We start from the raw sequence: 22,765 nt of genomic DNA on the forward strand, positions 1-22,765 counted from the left end.
GAAGTGTAGTGAGCTCTTTCAGCAGCCTGATGCTGGAGACTGGATTACTGCCAGGACTGTGAAGAGCAACACACATTCAAAGTGGCACTGCTGCTGCCACCTCTGAGCCGGGCACCACTGGTCAAGAGATTTGGTTGCTATGCATCGTGCATTCTGCCTTTGTTTTTTAGGAAGGAGACCCATTTTCTAGCAGAGTGTCAACCAGTAATTTTTTTCAGTTCCAGTTGTGGCTCCAGCACACTCACATTTACAAATTTGGGTCTGTTCTGTTCTTGCTTTGTCAGCCATGACTGAACCGGGAAGAACTGGTTTGAAGCCCTGCTTTAAACTATTCAAAAACTTACAAAGTGGATTAAGGAAACTGAGATCACTGAACTTCTGGCCAGAGAATTACACCCTATGTTTTCATATTGTTTTCCAGAAAAAACAAAATCACAATCTTGCATAACTGGAAAATAGAAAACTTTCATTAACTACATTGTCTGATTATGTCCAATTAAGTCTAAAGCTAGATTAACAATATTTTATTTATTTATTTTTTATGATATATCATAATTTAATGCAACCAATCTTGCTGTTAGCTGCCATTGAATCACCCACTGACTCATGGAGATCCCATGCACAGCATAAGAACTGTTGCCTGGCCTGGTGCCATACCCATGATCAGGTGCAGATCAGACTATTGTGATCCATAGTGTTTTCACTGGTCGATTTTTTGAAAGTAGATTGCCAGGCTTTTTTTTTCTAGTCTATCTTAGTCCGGGAGCTCCAGTAAAACCTGTTCAGATCTTAACAACATGTAAGCCTCCATTAACAGGCCGGTGATGGTTGCATATGAGGTACAATGGCTGGGAATTGAATGCAGGTATCCTGCATGGAAGGCAAACATTCTACCACTGAACCGCTACCGCCCCCAATATAATGTGTACCACTGTGAAGACATTCAGAATTTACACTTCGTTGACTGAAAAACAAAAACTAAAGTCACAAGGTGAACACTAAAAATATTAAGCAAGGTTTCTAAAAGCAATGCAGAAATGGAGAAGAGGGAAGAAACTTAAATGTCTACTCTGTGATAGGTAGCGAAGTCAGTACCTTCAGGGGCAAATTACCCAATAAGCAAGGTAAGCACGGGCTTACTCCCTGTCAGGGAATGTAAATTTGAAAAAAGGCTTTGATTCTGTAGGAAGGTGCTGTGGGGTGGGAGAGAGACAAATGCCAGCAGAATCTTTGATGTGCTGAAAAAAATGTGAAATTGTTCACTACAGATTAGTAAGTAAGCACAAGCAAGCCCATGCTTACCTTGCTTGTTGGGTAATCTGACACTGGGTACATTCATATACTTCCTTATTCATTGTCCAACTTTCACAGGCACATGAGGCGAATGAAAACACCATGGCTTGGGTCAGGCACGCCTTAGTCCTCAAAGTGACATTTTTGCTTTTTAACACTTTAAAGAGGTCTCTGGCAGCAGATTTGCCCAATGCAATACGTTGTTTGATTTCTTGACTGCTGCCTTTATGGGTGTTGATTGTGGATCCAACTAAAATGAAATTCTTTTCAACTTCAGTCTTCTCTCTGTTTATCATGATACTGTTCACTGGTCCAGTTGTGAGGATTTTTGTTTTCTTTATACTGAGGCATAATCCATATTGAAGTCTACAGTCTTTGGTCTTCATCAGTAAGTGCTTCAAGTCCTCTTCACTTTCAGCAAGAAAAGTTGTGCCAGCTGCATATCACAGGTTGTTGGTGAGTCTTCCTCCAATCCTGATGCCATGTTCTTCTTCATATAGTCCAGCTTCTCATGGTGTAGTATTATTATAGTCCAGCTTAACATGGTGAAGTACTATTGACACATTACTTACTAATGAGACAAATGAGGCACAGAGAAATAAAGGCCAACCAGCAGGTAAAGACCACAATTCCAAGAGCTGTTTGCTTGAAAGCAAAGCCTATACTTCCTTCACTATGTTGGATCAGCTTCTAGATGTCCCTCAACCCTCCTATCACAAAACTGGAAACTTCCATTTTACCCATGTTTTCAAAGAAAAACTACAGGGTCACTATAAGTCAGAATTGACTAGACTGCAGTGGGTTTGGTTCTGGGTTACAGAGAATATTAAGAAGATTGAAGAACCCTGGAGGTGCAGTGGTTAAAATGCTCAGCTGCTAACTGAAAACTTGGCGGTTCAATGCACCGGCCACTCCAAGGGAGAAAGATATGGCAACCTGCTTCTGTAAAGATCACAGGTTTGGAAACCCTGTGGACAGTTCTACCCTGTCCCATAGGGTTGCTATGAGTTGGAATGGACTCAACGGCAACATGTTTGATTACGTCATCAAGGCCTTAATATTTAAACAAAATAATCCAAAGAATTTAGACAGCCACCTCGTAGTAGGTTCAGATTGAGCCTAGGTTACTTTCTGAGGATCTCTACCTATCAGAATAAGACACACTGGAAATTAACCAGATGAGTTTTCACATGGATGTTAAAGTCATAGCCGAGTTCCCCCCAAAGAGCTCTAATCCCAGGGAGTTATTTGTGGCAGAGTGTCAGGGCTCGCATCATGCTACTGAAGAGCTGCATGAAAAGCCAGAATTTTGAGAGTGCTCAGATTCAGTCCTGGGTGTTTAAAGAGACAAAGATTTTGGAAAGGTTTTAACTTGGATCTGTACTTCTTTCATTAATTCTCTCATTGTTATGGCGATACAGATACACAGGCCAGCAGTGCTAAAGGAGGGGCTCTGAAAGGAAGACATGGAGAGATTTCAAAACCAAGCCAATGAACATGGGTGAAAAGGAAGTGTTGTCAAACACGTTTCTTAAATAAATTTTAAAAAGCAAATTCTAATGTTCAGGGCACAAAGCAAGGATCCCTAACAGTAGATCAAGATCTTGCAAATAACAGGGAGATCCCAGTTGCCACTGCTCTCGCTCACCCTCCCTCTGTCTCTGTAGCTCCAAAAGAAGGGGATGCAGGCTGGGCTCTTCCACCTGGAGTGACTTGGGAATTTCAGTTTCATACCCTGCCTGCCTAGCTCAGAGGCAGGGACACACAAGTGTCCATATCCTCACTTATCCTCACACAACCCCAGCCAGGTCCTCACTACCAGCGACCTTAAGGGGTGATCTGCGAATAAAAAAGTATCTGTGACATAAAATCATTATGCTGTGGCCATAAAGATGTCCCCTGGCCCTGGTCGGGGTGGGCACCATCTAGCCAATCCTGTGCTGCAGAAAGAAAGTATTTCAACTCCTTGGATTTCTCAGAAACCCTGAGAACTTTCTCCTGGAAAGAAGGGCTCAGACTAGGCTGGATGAAGATCAGGATCACAGGCAAGGTCATTAAGAGATGAAGCCACTCGTCACGATTCCAGCCAGTGGAGAGAGGTGACGGAGCGTATGATTCAGCAGAGCCCAGAACCTCAGAGAGCAAGAAGGTCCTCGAGCTCCAGCCTGTAGACCCAGCCCAGAGACATGACCACATGTGTCATCAAATCTAAAGCCATGATTATCAGACACACGGTTATCTATGTACCATTAAGAGAGACAAAATACTGCTGATAACCCAATAACGCCATGGATTGTAAAATGCACCCCAATTCCAGAGGAGACAAATGTAACAAAACAAAACACAGAAGTCTTAGAATTGATGAGATATAATGAGCAACTTGCCCCAAACTGCTCCATACTCAGTCCTCCGGTATCTTTTTATTTGCTGCTGTACTGTGCTGCCTCAGTTCATAAGTGAGAAACCTAAAATCCACAGGATAGGCGACTTACTCAAAGTCACCCAGCTAATAAAAAGCAGAGCCAGGACTCAAATGCAGGCCCCTGAGTTCTGAGAGCCAGCTTCCATGATTCTATGCTGCCTCTCATTCCAAGGCATCTACCTCTGACTCAGGAAAATGTAGCTACATTAGTCTGCAGGAGGTTTGCTTTCCCTATTAAGTTTCACTTACAATACTATAAAAATGAAATTGTTGCCCTTAACACATGCAGGCAGGTTGCAAGCAGCCTGGGTAGAGTTTTCCAGTGCGGAGGATTGTATCTATGGATTTCAAATATGCTCAGTCAAACCTAGAAGTAGATAATCCACATGCCAGGCAATTGAATAACTACTCATCACAGTAAGATGTGATGCTTTACTAGATCTATATTTACTGGCATGTGGGAGAGGGGTGAGAGCAATTTTATTTCTGCGTACACCTAGCCCTTTCCCTCCACCACACAGCTGAGGTTCCGCCACAATTCCCGTGCCTCTGGGAAAATGGTGGAAGCTTGCCATGCCTGTAACTAAATGCTCTGGGGGCTGACACTTGAACTCTCCAGCCCCAGCTGGTCCAGAACCCCTCAGACTTGAGAAGAGGGACCAAAATGAGTTGCCATAGAATCTGTCCCAACTTATGGGGACCCCATGTGTATTAGAGTAGAACTGTGCTCCACAGGATTTTCAATGGCTGATTTTTTAGAAGGTGATCACCAGGCCTGTCTTTCAAGGCACCTGTGGATGGACTTGAACCGCCAACCTTTTGGTTAGCAGACGAGTACATTAACTGTTTGCACTACCTAGGAACTCTGAGAAGAGGGACAGGGCCACAGAAGAGGACAGCACCCTCTTCAGTGCCTACTCTAACGAGGATGGCATTGAGGCACAGATCAAGCTTCAGAGCAAATGACCTGAAATATCTCATCTGGGCAGTGCCCCAGGGGCCCCCAGACACTGTGCTCCTCCTGTCCACACAGGAGCCGTTACTTCTCAGTTCAGCTTGGGTAGGTAAAAACCAAAAACCAAACCCACTGCTGTTGAGTCCATTCCGACTCATAGCGACCCTATAGGACAGAGTAGAACTGCCTCACACAGTTTCTAAGGGTCCCCTGGTAGATTCCAACTGCTGACCTTTTGGTTAGCAGCAGCAGCTCATAACCGCTGCACCACTCTAATTCCTCCTACAGGGCTAGGCTTCCTTGAACTCAGAAGTCCTAACCCCTGCATTGTGGCTGGATTACAGATGAGTGGTCATACTGATCTCCCCAAACCCTGGGCTGGTCATCTGGCTGTGAGCTGCCTTAACTTTCTGAGTATGCCAATGACTTAGACAAAAAAAAAAAAAAGTTAATCCAAACTCACGTGGCCTCTGAGAGCTCAGCTGTCAGATCTTCTCAAGATGAAAGAGCAGTGTAATAACTATTATCAACTTCTACAATCTCACAAAAAGAGTGAGAAACACAACCCCTGCCACTCCCCAACCACACAATTGCTGCCCGCTGGCTGGCAACAAGGCGTCAAGGAGCACCCAGAGAGAATAAGCAGCCACATCGCTGTGCTGGGAGAGGAACAAGGCAGCACCTTGCTCTGGGTACTCTCGTTCCACCACACTTTGCCTTCCCTGCCTCGGGAAGAAAGGAGCTGATCTCAGAGCTGTGGGTTCAGAGCTGTGCTGGAGAAAAAGCAGCATTCCCTTTGAAACACTGACTGTTTTCACATGAAAAGTGGGCATTTTTGCTCTCAGAATGAAACATTAGGCCACCTGCCTTCTTCCTTTGGCTTTAGAGGATCACCACGTGAGTCTGGAAGGCAAGACACAGGTGGTAGCACTAGATAAGTCGGGGCTGGTGGCAACCGCAATCTTATTTTGGTGTTTGTTTGTCTGCAACTTGGATAATACAACATTCTGGGTGCTGTGCTATACTTCCTGGCACTTATTTCCCTTACACACTCGGCTACTAACTGAAACGTTTGCAGTTTAAGGTCACCCAGAGGTACCTTGGGAGAGAGGTCTGGCGATCTACTCCTGAAAAATCCGATGGAGCAGTTTGACTCTGACACACATAGAATTGCCATGAGTCTGAATCAACTCTACAGCAATTTTTTTTTTCTTCCTTTTTTCTATATATCAAGTAGGAGCTTGGGTTTATACTTTCTCTCCGTATGCCTGGAAGCACTCTTTAAATTCCCTGACACAGCCAGCAAGGCATCTCGGACCTCCCTGGTACAACCAGCAAGGGAGTTTGACTTCCTCCGGGTCCTCCTTTAACTGAGAAGGAACAGCGGGGGAGGTGAGCTGCTCTTCCCCAGCCTTTCCCTGGTGGCCAGAAGCCCTGCGTACACACACGGTGACCTTCCTTCACCATATCTAACGGCGAGGAAAGACTGGCAGCCAAACTGTGGTGTCTGTTCCAGTCCATTCTGGTTCTCTGTCTGGAAGGTTATTTCTATTTTTGAACATGAGCAGCTTTGGCAAATGAGCCCTAATCTACTATTGTTTTCCACCACATTTCTTAAATATGGGAAATCACCACTACTCTCACAATGATTAAGAACTCCCAATCCTACCGATTTGTATGCTGTCTAGGATGTAATTTTGACACCTTCCTAAACTCAAGCTTGGTTTAATTCCGTTCAAAGAAATTACATCATGTATTTAGCTACCTTTGAGTAATGAAGTTGTCGTTGTTGTTAGGTGCCGTCGAGTTGGTTCCAACTCATAGTGACCCTATGTGCAACAGAACAAAACACTGTCCCGTCCTGCGTCATCCTCACAATCACTGTTATCCTTGAGCCCATTGTTCCAGCCATTGCGTCAATACATCTCTTTAAGGGTCTTCCTCTTTTTCGCTGACCCTCTACTTTACCAAGCATGATGTCCTTCTCCAGGGACAGGTTCCTCCTGATAACATGTCCAAAGTATGTGAGACATTGTCTTGCCGTTCTTGCTCTGAGGAGCATTCTGGCTGTACTTCTTCCAAGACAGAGTTGTTCATTTTTTCGGCAGTCCACGGTGTATTCAATATTCTTCGCCAACACCGTAATTCAAAGGCATCAATTCTTCTTCCATCTGAGTAATGAGGAGCCAGAATAATCAGAAGGAAAAAGTCCTTTTTGTGTTTTTCAGGGGGAAAAAAAGGATGTTTATTGGCAAAAAATACTACAACAGACAGTTGATTCCAAACTTTTCTCTCTGCTGTCAGCAGAACCACTTCAGGGGGTTTGAGGCTGGTTCCACAATTAGGAGTAATTTCATTTAATATGGGGTCTCTAGGTGGGCAAACAGTTCAACACTTGGCTGCTAACCAAAAGGTTGATGGTTGGAGTCCACCCAGAGGCACCTTGGAAAAAAGGCTTGGTGATCTGCTTCTGAAAAATCAGCCATTGAAAACCCTATGGAACCCAGTTCTACACTGCACACATGGGGCGGCCAGGAGTCGGGATTGACTCCTCTGCAAGTGGCAGTCAGCTAATGTAAGTACCAGTAATATTTTCCCCTCCTTGTCTTTATTCTATGCACATTGACAAATAATCGGGGTATGATGTGCAAACATTTCAAATCTATTTTGAAGTTGAGATGGTATAGAATTCAGGAAGTGTAAAAGTCTTATTACAGAATACTGTACCCATGTAAAGGGTAGGTAGCGCATGAAGCCAGAATAAACCAGCTCCCTTATTTCCTGACCCTTACAAACTTAATTACCTCAACCTGATGTTTTAGTAATCTGATTTTGAAATGATACAACGTTCTTTTTCCTTCATTTTTCTTGAGACAAATGCTCTAATTTTATTTGTAGCATCTGGGGGAAAGTAAAGTTCAGTGCCTAATTCCCCTGGTACATACAGAGCTATTTTCCTCTGCTTTCTAGGAGACAAAATAGAGAAACATAAACAGGATCAAATTCTATAAATAAATGACACTTGGCTTCTCCTTAAATATCATAAACTGCCTAAAAGAAATGAAATCATAAACATGTATTAATTATATTTTGAAAGCTGGCTAAGAAATGGTGTTAACATTAAAGCATTTTTAAAGAAGGAAGATGAAAGGAGGGGAGAAACACCCCTGAAAAGACTTCAGAAATAATGAAACACCTCTATTTCCTTGCCAGCCTCTTCTAAGACAACAGAATCCTGTTCGTGCTGCTGTCTCCACTGTGCCGGTGAGACACTCCAGTAACCCACCAAAGTGTTGGGATACTGGCTGACAACATGTCTGTTTGTTGCTTGTTAATAACAATGGTTACCTTTTGCCCAATATTCTAACCACCACTACACTTTCTCCATGTATTAAAATATCCCAAGGAAAAAACTTCAAGTTCAATAACAGCAGAACAAGAGGACCTTATAGGTAGACATGGATTTGTTTGAATTTTATGATCTTCCTTTCATGTCCTTTCAGAATTTATTTAAGGAGTTGGGAGAGTCAGAATGTGTTAGCTACAGGAATTTTTTTTTGGAACTGAAACCACAAAAAAAAAAAAAGAACAACATTGAATTTATGTTTTATACAGCTCAGCCCATCATGCCAATGTCAACCTCTGTGGGTCTTCCTTGCACAGGCCCTCCCTTTTAGTCCTCTTCGTGTTCCTCGTGACGCAGCCTGTCTCCCAGCAAACAGAACTCTAGGGTGTCTCCAGAGCCAAAGCCAGGTGGAGAAATGGAGCTATTGTGCAGATAATTTTAGGACAGAATACAGGCCAAAAACCAAAACTGGTTCTGCTTGAAAGTGCCTGGCTGCCCTCATTTTATCACTTGGCTTGACATGAACAGACACAGCTCTAGGACTTAGCCCAAATGACAAATAACCGTGGCGTTTGAAAACAGGACTAATGCAAACTGGAGACCAAGCTTATCAAGGTTTGGAAAGCCCTGCACACCTGGAAATGTTAATGTGAATGAATGCGCTGCACTGACACAGAAGGAGATAAAACCCTCCTGTAGTGTCTCTTTCTTACCTAGATTGACAGATGTATGGGCTTCATGCTTTCACCGTATAGAAAGTCCTTACATCTGCGCAAGGACCCTGACTGGAAAAAGATCAATGAGGGGCTTTTGTTTTGGGCAAGAGCTGCCTGGTGGATCCTAGGCATCAAATCATCTGCAAAATCCTATGCCAAATCTCAAAAGCTTGCTGTCTTGAGGCCCACAAGCAAATCCATTCAGGAGGCAACTGGCTCGTACCCAGCCAGTAAAACCATTGCCCAAGATCCAGATGCTGGATGTGAAATCACAGGTAATATATACATATTTATTTTACATTCTATACATAGTTTACATTCTATACATATACATAGACATAGACATAGTTTACATTCTATACATATACATAGACATAGACATAGACATAGTTTACATTCTATACACATTTTATTTATTTTTTATTGTACTTTAGATGAAGGTTTACAGAACAAGCTAGCTTCTCATTAAAGTTAGTACACATATTGTTTCATGATATTTGTTAACAACCCTACGACATGTCAACACTCTCCCTTCTCGATCTTGGGTTCCCTGTTACTAGCTTTCCTGTCCCCTCCTGCCTTCTAGTCCTTGCCCCTGGGCTAGTATGCCCCTTTAGTCTCATTTTGTTGTACGGGTCTGTCCACTCTTTGGCTGAAGGATGAACCTCAAGAGTGACTTCATTACTGAGCTGACAGGGTGTCTGGGGGCCATACTCTCAGGCACAGGTAACATTTTTGAAAGAAAATTAAACAGAGAGGTAACGCTACAGCACTTGAGATAAGTGATACATGAGATTGGATGCTACTGCCTAGGAGTCAAAGCAAACACTGTTACATGGTAACCTTTTTAGATAAAACCCACTGCCCTCGAGTCGATTCCAACTCATAGCGACCCTATAGGACAGAGTAGAACTGCCCATAGAGTTTCCAAGGAGCCCCTGGAGGATTCGAACTGCTGACTTTTTGGTTAGCAGCCGTAGCACTTAACCATTACACCACCAGGGTTTCCCCTTTTTTAGATAGACAGCCTTTCTTATGACTATCAAGGCATATGTATTATAGGTTATACATGTAGCGTACCATTATATGTCTGGCAGTACAATTGCTTTGTATACAAGAGACATGAGATACATGTGTTGCGTGCAGGAAGCTGTCCTGTTCACTACGTCCACTTCTCTGATCGGGATTTCTGAACTTTATTATAACCTAATGGGAACAGGATGTATATGCAGTCGGACTTCGCCTCAAGGGCCATTATGTGGCACGTGATTGATGATGACTATGCTGTAATAGGAGCAGAAGGTCAACCACTTTGGTGACAACAAATGTCACCATCCCTGTGGCAAGGAACTTAAATTTTCTTTTTGGGATTACTTTGTATAAATAAAGTTAAAAAAAAAAGTAGTCATTTATTTTACTTGCTTCCCCTACTAGTTAAACAAGGAGCCAAGATTGACTATTTTAGTTTTGAGGCTTTACCTTTAAATAAACTGTTTATTTTGGAACAAATTTAGACGTACAGAAAAGTTGCAGAGACTTGCCATATACACCTTTCCCCCAGTCCCACCCACTGTTAACATTTTGTATTTGTCAAAGCTAAGAAACTGACCACTGCTAGATTAGTACTAACTGAACACTCCAGACTTTCTTTAGATTCCACTAGAGTTTCCATTAATGACCTCTTTCTATTCCAGGATCCAGTCCAGGTTACTACATTGCACTTGGTTGTCATGTCTCCCCAGTTTCCTCTGGATTGTGGCCATTTCTCAGTCTTCCCTTATTTTCATCATCTTGGCAGTCCTGAAGAGGACCAGTCAGGTATCCTATAGAAATGTCCACTTATCTGGGTTTGTCTGATATTTTATCATCATTAGGCTGGGGTTATGGATTTTTGGGGAAGAATACCACAGAAGCAAAGTGTCTTTCCATCACATGATCATGTTTTGTGATGACTTTTGATTGTTCTGAGAATTGTAAATGTGGAAGCCCGTGTTCAGCAAACTTAGGGCAGGACTCTTCACACCCCATCACTGTAGGAGGAATCTTACTGAAGATTTCATGATGGAGGGCAGGAGAGGGGAAGGAGGGGAAAGATACGTGGCATAATACAAATCACAAATTAATGAACATTCCCACTAATACCACTTCTTTCCCCGCCTTACAGTGGAAGGTCAGCCCATGTGTCCTTCATTGCTCAGGCGGCCTCTGGAGCCCACCAGCTCTGCCTCCCACCTTCTTATGCATCTGTGCACCCACCATCTAGTTCAGCAAAGCCCCTGCTGAGGGCCCATCTTGCCCAGGAGGCACCTGAGGACAACAAGTAACAAAGAATGTTTTCAATCACCAATAACTTTTTTTCTTCTACACAAAAGAAGGTTTATTAAAAGCTTTTTCATAATCTATCAGATGAGAAATGACTTCAACACCATGTCCAGTGGTGCAAGACAAACTGAGGAGTTGAGGCAAACTGTCTTGCCCCTAGTATCTGGGGGGTGGAATGGGTGAATGGGAGCTTACTTTGCCTAAATGTTCAGAATTGGCATTCATTACAGGTCCCTTTCACAAGGTAGTCACAAATTCACTCACCGCTTTGCCTTACTTGTTTGCCACTTACTCCCCCTTCTCCACGTCCTAAATGGTCTTCAAGTAAGACTACCCCTACACCTCTCAGAGAAGTAGAAACTAACCTAGAGAACTCAGGAGGACAGTTACTTCATTTATTCATTCATTCATTCACTCACAACAAAAAAAAATATTATTTGTGTTGAGTTGCTAAAGTAGCTAGTCTCTACCCACTATTACAGTCATTCTTTTATTTATGTTTTAATTCAACAGACAGCTACTAAGTTCCTACTAAGCATCCAGGACTAGATTAGAGTCTTCCTTCCAGTTTTTTTTAGCTGCTGTCTAGTCAGCTCCAACTCATGGCTACTCCATGTATTTCACAGTAGAACTCTGCTCCATATCAGTGGCTGATTTTGGGGGAGTTTTCCAGGCCTTTCCTCTGAGGCACCTCTGGGTGGACTTGAACCTTCAGCCTTTCGGTTAGCAGCAAAGTGCGTTAATTGTTTACACCCTTCAGGGACTCCCAGACCTAGAACAGACACAATCCCTACTTGCATAGAATCTATAGTCCGAGGAGGAGATGGATATTAAACAAATACTCTTAAAAATAAAGTTTCATTACAAACTATACTAACAATCATAATGAAAGCATCAGGAAGGGATGCAATGAGGCTTTGTGTGCATGGGAGGAGAGAGGGATGGGAGGAGCTGATTTACTTTACAAGGTATGGCTCAGGGAATGCTGATCTGAGGGAGTAACCTCTGTAGGACACCTGTCAGATAAGTAAGAGATAGCCAAGCTGGGCATGAGGAGGAGTGCAATCCAGGCTGAAAGGAGGGCCTGCTGGCATGCTCTAAGAACTGCAGATGACAGTGGATCTGAAGCTTAGAGCCCAGGCTGAACACACCAATCATGCAGGCTCAGGTAAGACCAAGTTCCAGATTGGGGATGCTGTCACCCATGCAGAGCACAGTACAAAGTGCTCAGGAGGGCAAGAGCTAAGTACTTCCTTCCTGTCACAGAGGAGCACTATGGAAACTATAAATAAAATGGTAACTGAGCTGTCCTGCTATTCAACAATTGCTATTTCCACAGCCACACCCATGTCTTGAGAAGGAGGAAAACAAGGCAGTAAACCTGCAGACCCACTCAGACCCCCCTGAAACCATGTGCCATTTCCTAACTAGAGTCCATTACACATAATAGCTGAAATCTCTTCTCTGGGAAAGATGGAAAGAGCTACATTCGTAGGTCAGGAACCTCAACAGTCCTATCAAGTATATGTGCTTCTCAGTTCAACTAACTACACCCGTTGCTGCAAAGACCTGTGTCTGCGCCTGACCACTCACACTTAACCAATGACTCTGCTGAACGGCAATCACCTCAATTTTTTTTTTTTAATTGTGCTTTAAGTGAAAGTTTACAAATCAAGTCAGCCTCTCATACCAAAACTTATACACGCCTTGCTATGTGCTCCTAGCTGCTCTCCCTTTAATGAAACAGCACACTCTTCCTCTCCATCCTGTATTCCCCGTGTTCATTCAACCAGTTCCTGTCGCCCTCTGCCTTCTCATCTCACCTCCAGACAGGATTTGGCCACATAGTCTTATGTGTCTACTTGAGCCAAGAAGCTCACTCCTCACCAATATCATTTTCTGTCTTATAGTCCAGTTCAATCCCTCTCTGAAGAGTTGGCTTCGGGAATGGTTCCAGTCTTGGGCTAACAAAGCGTCTGGGGACCATGGCCTCCAGGGTCCCTCTAGTCTCAGTCAGGCCATTAAGTCTGGTCTTTTTATGAGAATTTGAGATCTGCATCTCACTGTTCTCCTGCTCCATCAGGGATTCTCTTTTGTACTCCCTGTCAGGGAAGTCATTGGTGGTAGCCAGGCATCATCTAGTTCTTCCAGGCTCAGACCGAAGTGGTCTCTGGATATGTGGGCCTTTCTGTCTCTTGGGCTCATCTTTACCTTATGTCTTTGGTGTTCTTCATTCTCCTTTGCTCCAAGTGGGTTGAGACCAATTTATGTGTCTTAGATGGCTACTTTGCTAGCATTTAAGACCCCAGACACCACTAACCAAAGTGGGATGCAGAACATTTTCTTAATACATTTTGTTATGCCAATTGACCTAGATGTCCCCTGAAACCATGGTCCCCAAACCCCCCTCCCTGCTTCGATCACCTCAATTTTGAAATGATAAAGAATTTGAACTCATGTTTGGTAAACACTATAAGAAGTATGTGTTTTTGTTGATAGTTTAGTCATGGATTGAACTGTGTCCCCCAAAAATATGTGTCAACTTGGCTAGGCCATGAATGCCAGTATTGTGTGATTATCCACTCTTTTGTCATCTGATGTGATTTTCCTATGTTGTAAATCCTACCTCTATGATGTTAATGAGGTGGGATTAGCGGCAGTTATGTTAATGAGGCAGGACTCAATCTCCAAGATTAGGTTGTGCCTTAAATGAATCTTTTTTGAGATATGAAGGAGAGAAGCCAGCAGAGAGACAGGAAGATCTCACACCACCATGAAAGAATCACCAGGAGCATAGTGAGTCCTTTGGACACGGGGTCCCTGCGCTAAGAAGCTCCTTGACCGGGGAAGATGGATGACAAGGACCTTCCTCCAGAGCCAACAGAGAGAGAGAAAGCCTTCCCCTGGAGCTGGTGCCCTGAATTGGGGCTTCTAGCCTCCTAGACTGTGAGAGAATAAATTTCTGTTTGTTAAAGCCATCCACTTATGGTATTTCTGTTATAGCAGTACTAGGTGACTAAGACAAACACCCAGGCAAAGTAATAAAAATTAGTACCAGTTTGACAACAGCAAAAAAGTACTAGTTATGCAAACAATGTTGCTGGGCATTTTGTACTAAATAAGCTGTTGCCAATGCATAACGTTCCCATTAGGGTTTGTCAGAAACAGGAACTAAAATATCTGTCAGTCAGTTACAGATTGCTCGAGATTCACTGGATAAGGCATGTGTGTTATGTTGGGAGCAGACATGTGCATGATGGGGAAAGGAGAGGTGGCCAAGAAGGACATCAGAACCTACAATCCTTGGGTAACAAGCACTTTCCAAGGCAGAAAGCATAATCCAACCAGATCACGGGATAAAAGGGTCTTACCTGGAAGCCAGAGACCTGTTGGGTCCTAGTGCCAGGGCTCTCATTAACTAACTATGTGACTCCCTAGGCAAGTCCTTTTCCCTCTCCAAGCCTCCATTTCCACATTTGCAAAATGGTGGCAGTGGGAGGCCTAAGATAAGGTCTCCTATGTTGTTGCTATTGTTAGCTGCTGTTGACTGGGCCCCTGACTCATAGCAAATTCATGCACGAAGGAACGAAACCCTGCCCAGTCCTGCACCATCTCCATGATCGGTTGCAGATTGGATCATTATGATCCATAGGGTTTTCACTGGCTGATTTTCAGAAGTAGATCACCAAACCTCTCTTTCTAGTCTGTCTTAGTCTGGAAGCTCCACTGAAACCTGTTTAGCTGCACAGCAACACACAAGCCTCCACTGACAAATGGGTGGTAGCTGTGCATGAGGTTCACTGGCTGGAAAATGAACCCGGGTCTTCCACATGGAAGGCAAGAATTCCATCATTCAACCACCAATGCCTCATTAAGGTCTCTAATAGGTAAAACATTTTATGATTCAATGACTACAGACCAGCACTGTCCAGTAAATAGCCACTAGTCAGTAGTCACACCTCAAACACTCAGTAGCCAAATACTACAAATGAACAATGGATTGGACAGAGCAGATACAGAATAATTCTATCATCACAGAGAGTTCTATTGGACAGCCTTGTTCTAGACCCTTGAGAAGTCTAACGTAAATACTGTTCATGTTCTTATACAACGTTATTGGTTTCATTGTAAAATTGGCTGTTGCTACCATGACTACTACTAAGAGTTGATATTAACATGCTAGAATTGTGCTAAACCCGAAAAAAACCTGTTGCCGTCGAGTCAATTCCGACTCATAGCGACTCTGTAGGACAGAGTAGAACTGCTCCATAGAGTTTCCACGGAGCGCCTGATGGATTCGAACTGTCGACCTTTTGGTTAGCAGCCACAGCACTTAACCACTGCACCACCAGGGTTTCCAAATTGTGCTAAGGACTACTTTAACTCAATCCTAACAACAATCCTCTGAGATAGGGACTGTTATCATGCCCATTTTATAAGTGAGAAAACAAGATTTAGAGTGACTAAGTGCATCGTTCAGAGCCATATCCTAGAAGTGCAGAGCTAGGGCTCAACTGCATTGAATGTCATAATCCAGAGCCCCAGATGCTTTGCCCTGGCCCCAAGCTGGGTCTCTGGTCTCAGTGTCTTATGGCCAAGTCTCACGGACTCTTCATAATCCCCCTTTCATGGACACTGTGCCTTTGCCCATGCTATGTCTAAAATGCCCTCCCTCTCCTCTTTTTCTTTGCTTGAAAAACTCCTATTCATCCTTCAGCAACTAACTCAATTAACTTAACATCACCTCTCCTTCAGGAAAAACAGTTACCCTGTCCATTTTGGGCTCCCACGACCTTTGTTCATACCTCCAACAAAGAACCTACCAGGCTGCACTATAGTTGGTCTGTTTACAAGTCTATCTCTCCCACCAGACTGTTACAACACTCATGACGAAAGCCGTGCCTCAATTATTTTTGAATGTCTCCAGATCAAAGAAGGTGCTGAGTCAATGTTTGCTGAATGAAAATATTAAAACATCCTCCTAAGATTAAGAGTCACCACCTTCTTCAGCCATTCCAGCTGATCTAAATGCTTTCCATTTCCTACCTAGAACTTGCCGTTTCAGAAGCCATTCATTATTTGCAAGCAGAGGGCTACAGTGCCTTCAGGTACGGAGCAAAATAAAAAATGCATATATACATAGGCACATACTCTGTTTTCTGAGACAAGTGGCTCTTCCCAAGCCTCTCTGGGGGCAGGCTGTCATTTACAATGATATCAAGGAAATACCACTACTTCCTACTGGTACAGTTCTGTCAACATCTGCTACCAGGCACAGGCCGGGCAGCGCTCTGGGCTACCTGCCTAGAGTAACAGCGGCAACTTAAAAACACTGCAGCCCCATTGTGGTGCAGCTTGGCTGTTGTCTTGCTTCAACACTTCTCCAAAGCAACAGGACTGCAGTAGCTTTGTGAGAAGACATTAAAGTTATTCACAGGGTCTTAGTACACAGCTAAAAAGCCACCTGGCAACCCCACACAATTTCCCAGGTAGCAGAACAGCATACCCTTAGTTTCCTGCTCTGCAGCTCTTACCCCCAGACTCAAAAGAGAAGAACAAAATGTTATTCTGGCCCTCTCAGTCCTCGAAAGTCATGCAGACAAATTTTTGCTTCCGAATTTCAAAAAGTACTCAGCTAGGCACAAATACAACAATACCCTAATTAATTATTCTAACAAACAAAATTAGAGCTATTACCGGAGCAAAGGATAAAAACCAAACCGAACCTGTTGTCGCTGAGTCAATTTCGACTCATAGAGACCCATAGTTGCCAAGAAGCACCTGGTGGATTCAAACTGCTGACCTTTTGGTTAGCAGCCGTATTTCTTAACAACTAAGCCACAGAGTTTCCAAGCAAAGGACAGGAAGAAGTAATAATTATTAAGAATTTTCTGTGTATCAGGATTGTTGATCTGGGTCAATTCATCTCTCATAATCCAACAATCCTAAAGGTACTGTGTTGCACTTGCAGCTTGTCCCAAAGCCAGGAGACCATTAGAGAAAAGGCACTAAGCACTAATAGTGATTCTTCCACGAGTATCACGTCCTTCTGATCAGAGCCTGAAAACACAAGATGCTCCCAGAGCATTAGCACGTGGAAAGTAGCTTTCATTGCTTACAAAAAGAAGCAGACAACATAAAAAAATAAATTTTTTTTTTTTAATACAACAGGAAAATTTCCATGAAGAGTGGTCCTCCTGCCCCATCCCAGCTCAAAAGCTGTCCTGCAATGTACCAAGAGCCCTGCAATGTACCATAGGTGGGGGACTCTAGGGCCTTCATTACACTAACCCCCCCTGGCTAGGCAGGTTTAGTCAGGTGGGCTGAAAAACATGCTTTCACCTAGCACCGTAGCTGAGGGACTCAAAGGGAACGGTTTTGTGGAGCCGGTCCTCTCTGGCTTCTAGAAGCTGGCCCGGTGGAGATGAAGAACTCTGCTACATGTGCCTCCACATAGCACCATCGTAGCTGAGGGACCCCAAGGTCCCTTCCCTAGCCATTTTTATACTTCAGGCCTATGTGACACATTACATGGAGTGCAAGGCAGGTTTTTTTTTCCACCTGACTATCCTAGGAGGGGTATGATGAGACACCTTGGCACCAACCCAGAAAGGTAGCTCTTCTGTCCTGATGCTCATTTACACAAACCATTATGCTTGGGGGAGCTTGAGGGAGTGATGGTTTGTTCCAAAGCTTAAAGACGGTAACGGGGGAAGTGGCGAAGACCATAACTGCGGTGTTTGAAGGGCCACCTCTTCACAGGTACAATTAATGATCGCATTTTATAGATGAAGACACTGAAGTCCAGAAGAATAGAAAGACCTGGGCTCAAATTTGAGTGCTACTAACTCTGTGGCAAAGGAGCCCTGGGGCACAGTAGTTAAGGGCTTGGCTACTAACTGAAACTTTGGCAATTTGAACCCACCAGCAGTTCTATGGTAGAAAGATGTGGCAATTTGCTTCCGTAAAGATTATGACTTGGAAACCCTATGAGGCAGTTCTACTCTGCCCTATAGGGTCGCTACGAGTTGGAATTGACTCAACGGTGAGAAACAAGAAAAACAAGCTGTGTGGCTTTAGATAAGTTATTGAACCTCAATTTTCTCATTTGGAAACAGGGACCAGTAGTACCAACCTTCTAGGGCTATTGTAGAGTAGAATAAGAAAATATCTGTAAACACGGTGTCAGCTAACACAAGGGCTGGCACTTTATTTGGTTCAATAAATGTGTTTCCCCTTCCCTTGTCTCTGCATGGCAGACCTGGAATTCAAAAGCAGGATTGTAGCCCCCCAAATCCAGTTCTTTGCAGGTCTGTAATGAGAACTTGTCTGAGCTGCTCTCCTGCCGTTATGGTGATGCAACCAAACTGGATGAACGAGAGTAACTGTTCCCTTGGTACTGCAAAACAGTCTCTTATTTTATGTACCTATGCCCAGATGTAAATCTTTCAGAGGCCGAAATCAAAATACATAAATCATGCATTTTCCAGTGCATTATAATGTGCCTTCAGCTCAGCTTGATCATAAAAATATCTCTCAGTCACCTAACATCATGGAGCCACTTAGGAAAAAGGTTTAATGTTGGCAAAAGATAATAGAATAATTACTGTGTTTCAGTTGCTATTGAATTTGCAAAAAGCCAATAAAACATAGAGATCAACAGTCTTTCTTGTCTTAAATCCTCTCGCAATCCCCCTCTTTTGAATCAGGCCATGTTTCCTTCTGGAAAGAAAAAAAATGCAAGTCCATAAAAAATATTTTTGTAAAAAGTTGTAGGCTGCATTTAGAACCGGGGCGTTTAGTCTCAGTAGCTTTCTTACTGGTCATAGATATATTTGTCCTTTGTTTGCTTGCTATGGAGAAAGATTGTGAACTTCTAGAAAAATGCTTCAAACCTAGACTCCAGGGAATCCACTATTTGTCTTACTGTGGAATTGCTATTGCAGACAGCTCCCTCTCCAAATGCATGAATCTATAAAAATGGTCTCACCTAGTAACATTTTTCCCAGGCTGTGCACCCATCACCTACCCCCAGTGCCCTAAGAACACTGTAGAAACAGCTATGGTGTAATGAACAAGTGTGGATGTAGGTCACGAAATTGGCATTGAATACTGGTTCCGCTTCTTCAGTGGCTTTAGACATATCACTTCATTTCTACAAGTCTTGATTTTTCTCATCTATACAATGGGAGCACTATGCTGACTTTCAAAAGCTTGTGAAGGTTGAGCGTTTCTTTTACCTAAAAATTTCATGGAAACTATAAGGTGCTATACAAATATTTTTAGTATTAGAATTTAAGGAGCAGGAGCCTGAAGAACTGTATGCTCAGGGCAATAGTGTCCATTTTAAAATTAAAATTCATATGTGCCACTAGTCTGATTTCTTTTGGATCAGCTTTCTTTGGACCTAGAGTCTGCAACCTTTTGCTAAGGTTAAGTGGCATCCAAAAAAACTGAGCTGTGTGCATGAGAATGTAGCTTTTATGGCATCCTACATAATGGACTGTAAATGGAAAGAACACTAGAGCCAAAACACCCGCGGTTGATTCCCAGGGCTCTCGTGGACCAGCTCTGTGCCTCTGGCCGCAACTCTGAGCCATTCTGCCCCTTCATTTCCTTATCTGTCACTTGGGATGAATCTGCCTTTGCCGGTTTCCCAGGGTGAGACAATGCATGCAAGAGTAATCTGTATGTTGGAAGGTACAGCACAAATAAATTTAAGCCAGTACTACTGTTACCGTAATGATGTCCTCAAGCACTGGAATATCCTGAGGAGCCTTATGAATTTTCAAAGAAAGACTAAATCATTTAAATGGTCAAATTAATCGCAGAATGGAAGTTGCCCTTTCTTCAGTTTACTGGGGGCACAAAGTGCTGGTTTTGGCTAAAATGTATGAACCCTCTCTCAAGGGAAAAAAATGCACATAAAGGCATACATACGATGTTTTGATATAATTTGATGTGTTTTGTGGACTTCATGATGCTCACTTTTGGTAGGGAATCCCCGGGTGGTGCAAAGGATTAACGTGCTCCCTTACTAACAGAAAGTTTGGAGGCTGGGGTCTACTCAGAGGCACCCCGAAGAAAGGCCTGGTGATCTCCTTCTGAAAAATCAGACACTTGAGAGCCCTGTGAAGCTCAGTTCTACTCGGACACACATGGGAAGCCATGAGTCCGAATCAACTCCATGGAGGCTGGTTGTTTGCTTGTTTAAGGTTTGGTAGATAGGTTAAGAATCTGTTTTAGGTCACAAAGAACAAATACTAAAGACCATCTCATCTAATCCTCTCTTTAACAGATGAGAAATAGAGGCATGGGGCGTATCAGAGATTTTACCAAACTGGTAAATACAGTTTTAAATAAGCTTTTTTTTTCTTTCTTTCTTTTTTGAAAATTGTCTATCTGCAATATATGGAGTTAGCTCAGTTATTTGGACTCTTTCATTTACCAGAACATTTCATTCCTCATCCTTGTTAAATCGAAACAAGCTTATGCATATCTTATCCATTTTTCACAACATAAATTGAATTTATACCTTGAAACGATGCCATGTAGCAAAGAAGCACAGACTGAATTAATCCAGTGTTTCATTTAAAGCCAAATTGCCTAACACTTTTAGAAGGAAACTGTACCTACCAGGGCTTAAGCCTAAATTCTTAGATAAATTTTGATTTATTAATCAGGTCTCCTGAATTTGTATAGCTTCTAGCTAACTGACCATGTTCTGCCAAATTCCTCATCAAAAAGAAGAAAAAAAAAATTAACTGTTGCTTAACTCTGAAGCGAAGAAAAATGCATCTTATAAAAATAAAAATCAAGAAAACACAAACAACATAACTTGCGCATTTAGAAGCCTGAGTGGTGAAGGCCAACATTCTGATTGTGAGTGGGTATTTGGGGCCTGTTATGTTTCCCACTCAAACCAGTGGAAATTACTCTCCTGCAGGTGCGGGGTCGGTGTGTGTGTTTTGAACACAATGCTAGAATGTGCCGTCAGCATCACAAGTGAAAAGAAAATGAGCACGTAGAACCGTTGAGTTTACAGCAAGGTTCCATCTACATTTGCTCTCTCTGTAATTTCAGAAAAGCCACATCTTTTCTTTTTTTGGTCTGGCATTATGAGTCAAACACAGGTCAAGTTTGGGTTGTTAAAAACCTTGCAGTAGGTGCTTAGGAAAGAACACTGGCACCCTTTCAATTCCAAGCTGCTACTTTGGGTGAAGCTTGACCAGAAAAACTAACAGCTTAAGAAAGAAGATGCATGATGTCAATTTTTTCTGGCAAAGACTTAACGAAGTATCAACTAGCATATGCCAATGGTCCTTGTCTCTCTAGTTCAGCTTTCTAAAAGGCCAAGCCTGCTTAAGCCAAGGAGGAATCAGATTTTTTCCCCTGAAATTCCTCCCCCTTCACATACTATCTCAGGAAGAAAAAAAAAAAAATCTTAGTTATTAATCAGAAAACATGAATATATGTGATTATGGCTGCTAAATGTATAGAATATGTTGCTTTTTTATTGGACGGGGGTTGAATTTTAGCCATTCTCACAAAACGTGTGAACCAAAAACCAAACCTGTTGCGAGCGAGTTGATTCCTATTCATAGCGAATCCATGAATATTACTTTTCCCTGAAAAAGATATTCTAAAGCTATTTTTTCTACCCCTTTTTAAATTCTTCTAATTTTCTCCTTAGTTTTTCCTGAGTAGTTCTTGCTGGAAAGATGGCTGTTCTTTCCCTCACTAATTTTGAGAAGAATTTATCGTGGATATGATGGCACAGTGGTTAAGCTCTTGGCTGCTAACAGTAAGGTCAGTGGTTCAAACCCACCAGCCTCCTAGAGAAAGATGTGGCAGCCTGCTTCCCTAAAGATTTATAGCCTCAGGAGCCCTATGGGGCAGCTCGTAGTGACCCTATAGGTCACTATGAGTCCTATAAGGTCACTATGAGTCAGAATCAACTCGATGGGTTTGGTTTTTCAGTTTATAGGGCTCAATGGTGCCAAAGTGCTTTGAACTAACCCAGCAGTACCACAGAAGAAAAGGCCTGGCAATGTGATCCCATTAAGATTACAACCAAGAAAACCCTATAGAGCAGTTTTACTCTGTAACACATGGGGTTGCCATGAGTTGGAACTGACTCAACGGTAACTGACAATAACAACAACAGGGCCCGAGAGTTTCCAATAATATAGTCCAGACCTACTCTTACTTCCTGCTATAAGCCTGGTGCAAAATTCCAAGCAGCAACCGAATTACTGGGCTGAGGGCTGGGGACCATGGTCCTGGGGGACATCTAGCTCAATTGGCATAACACAGTTTATAAAGAAATGTTCTACATCCTACTTTGGTAAGTGGTGTCTGGGGTCTTAAAAGCTTGTGAGCAGCCATCTACTCAACTGGTCCCACCCCGTCTGGAGGAAGGAGAATGAAGAAAACCAAAGACACAAGGGAAAGATTAGTCCTAAGGACTAATGCCTCACAACTACCACAGCATCCAACAAGCTGAGTCCAGCACAACTAGATGGTGCCCAGCTACTACCACTGACTGCTCTGACAGGGATGACAACAGAGGGTCCCAGACAGAGCTGGAGATAAATGTAGAACAAAATTCTAACTCACAAAAAAAAAACACCAGACTTACTGGTCTAACAGAGACTGGAGAAACTCAGAGAGAATGGCCCCCAGACACCCTTTTAACTCTGTAATGAAGT

At 43.0% G+C, this 22,765-nt stretch overlaps 1 protein-coding gene across 1 annotated transcript in view; it reads right to left on the minus strand.

Annotated features, from left to right (window-relative positions):
• PARM1 (prostate androgen-regulated mucin-like protein 1) overlaps positions 1 to 22,765 on the minus strand; it is a 122,778-nt gene that overhangs the window by 80,417 nt on the left and 19,596 nt on the right. The gene's annotated exons all lie outside the window — the stretch shown is intronic.

The sequence above is a fragment of the Elephas maximus genome, chromosome 5, assembly GCF_024166365.1.
Source record: "Elephas maximus indicus isolate mEleMax1 chromosome 5, mEleMax1 primary haplotype, whole genome shotgun sequence".
NCBI lineage: Eukaryota > Metazoa > Chordata > Mammalia > Proboscidea > Elephantidae > Elephas > Elephas maximus.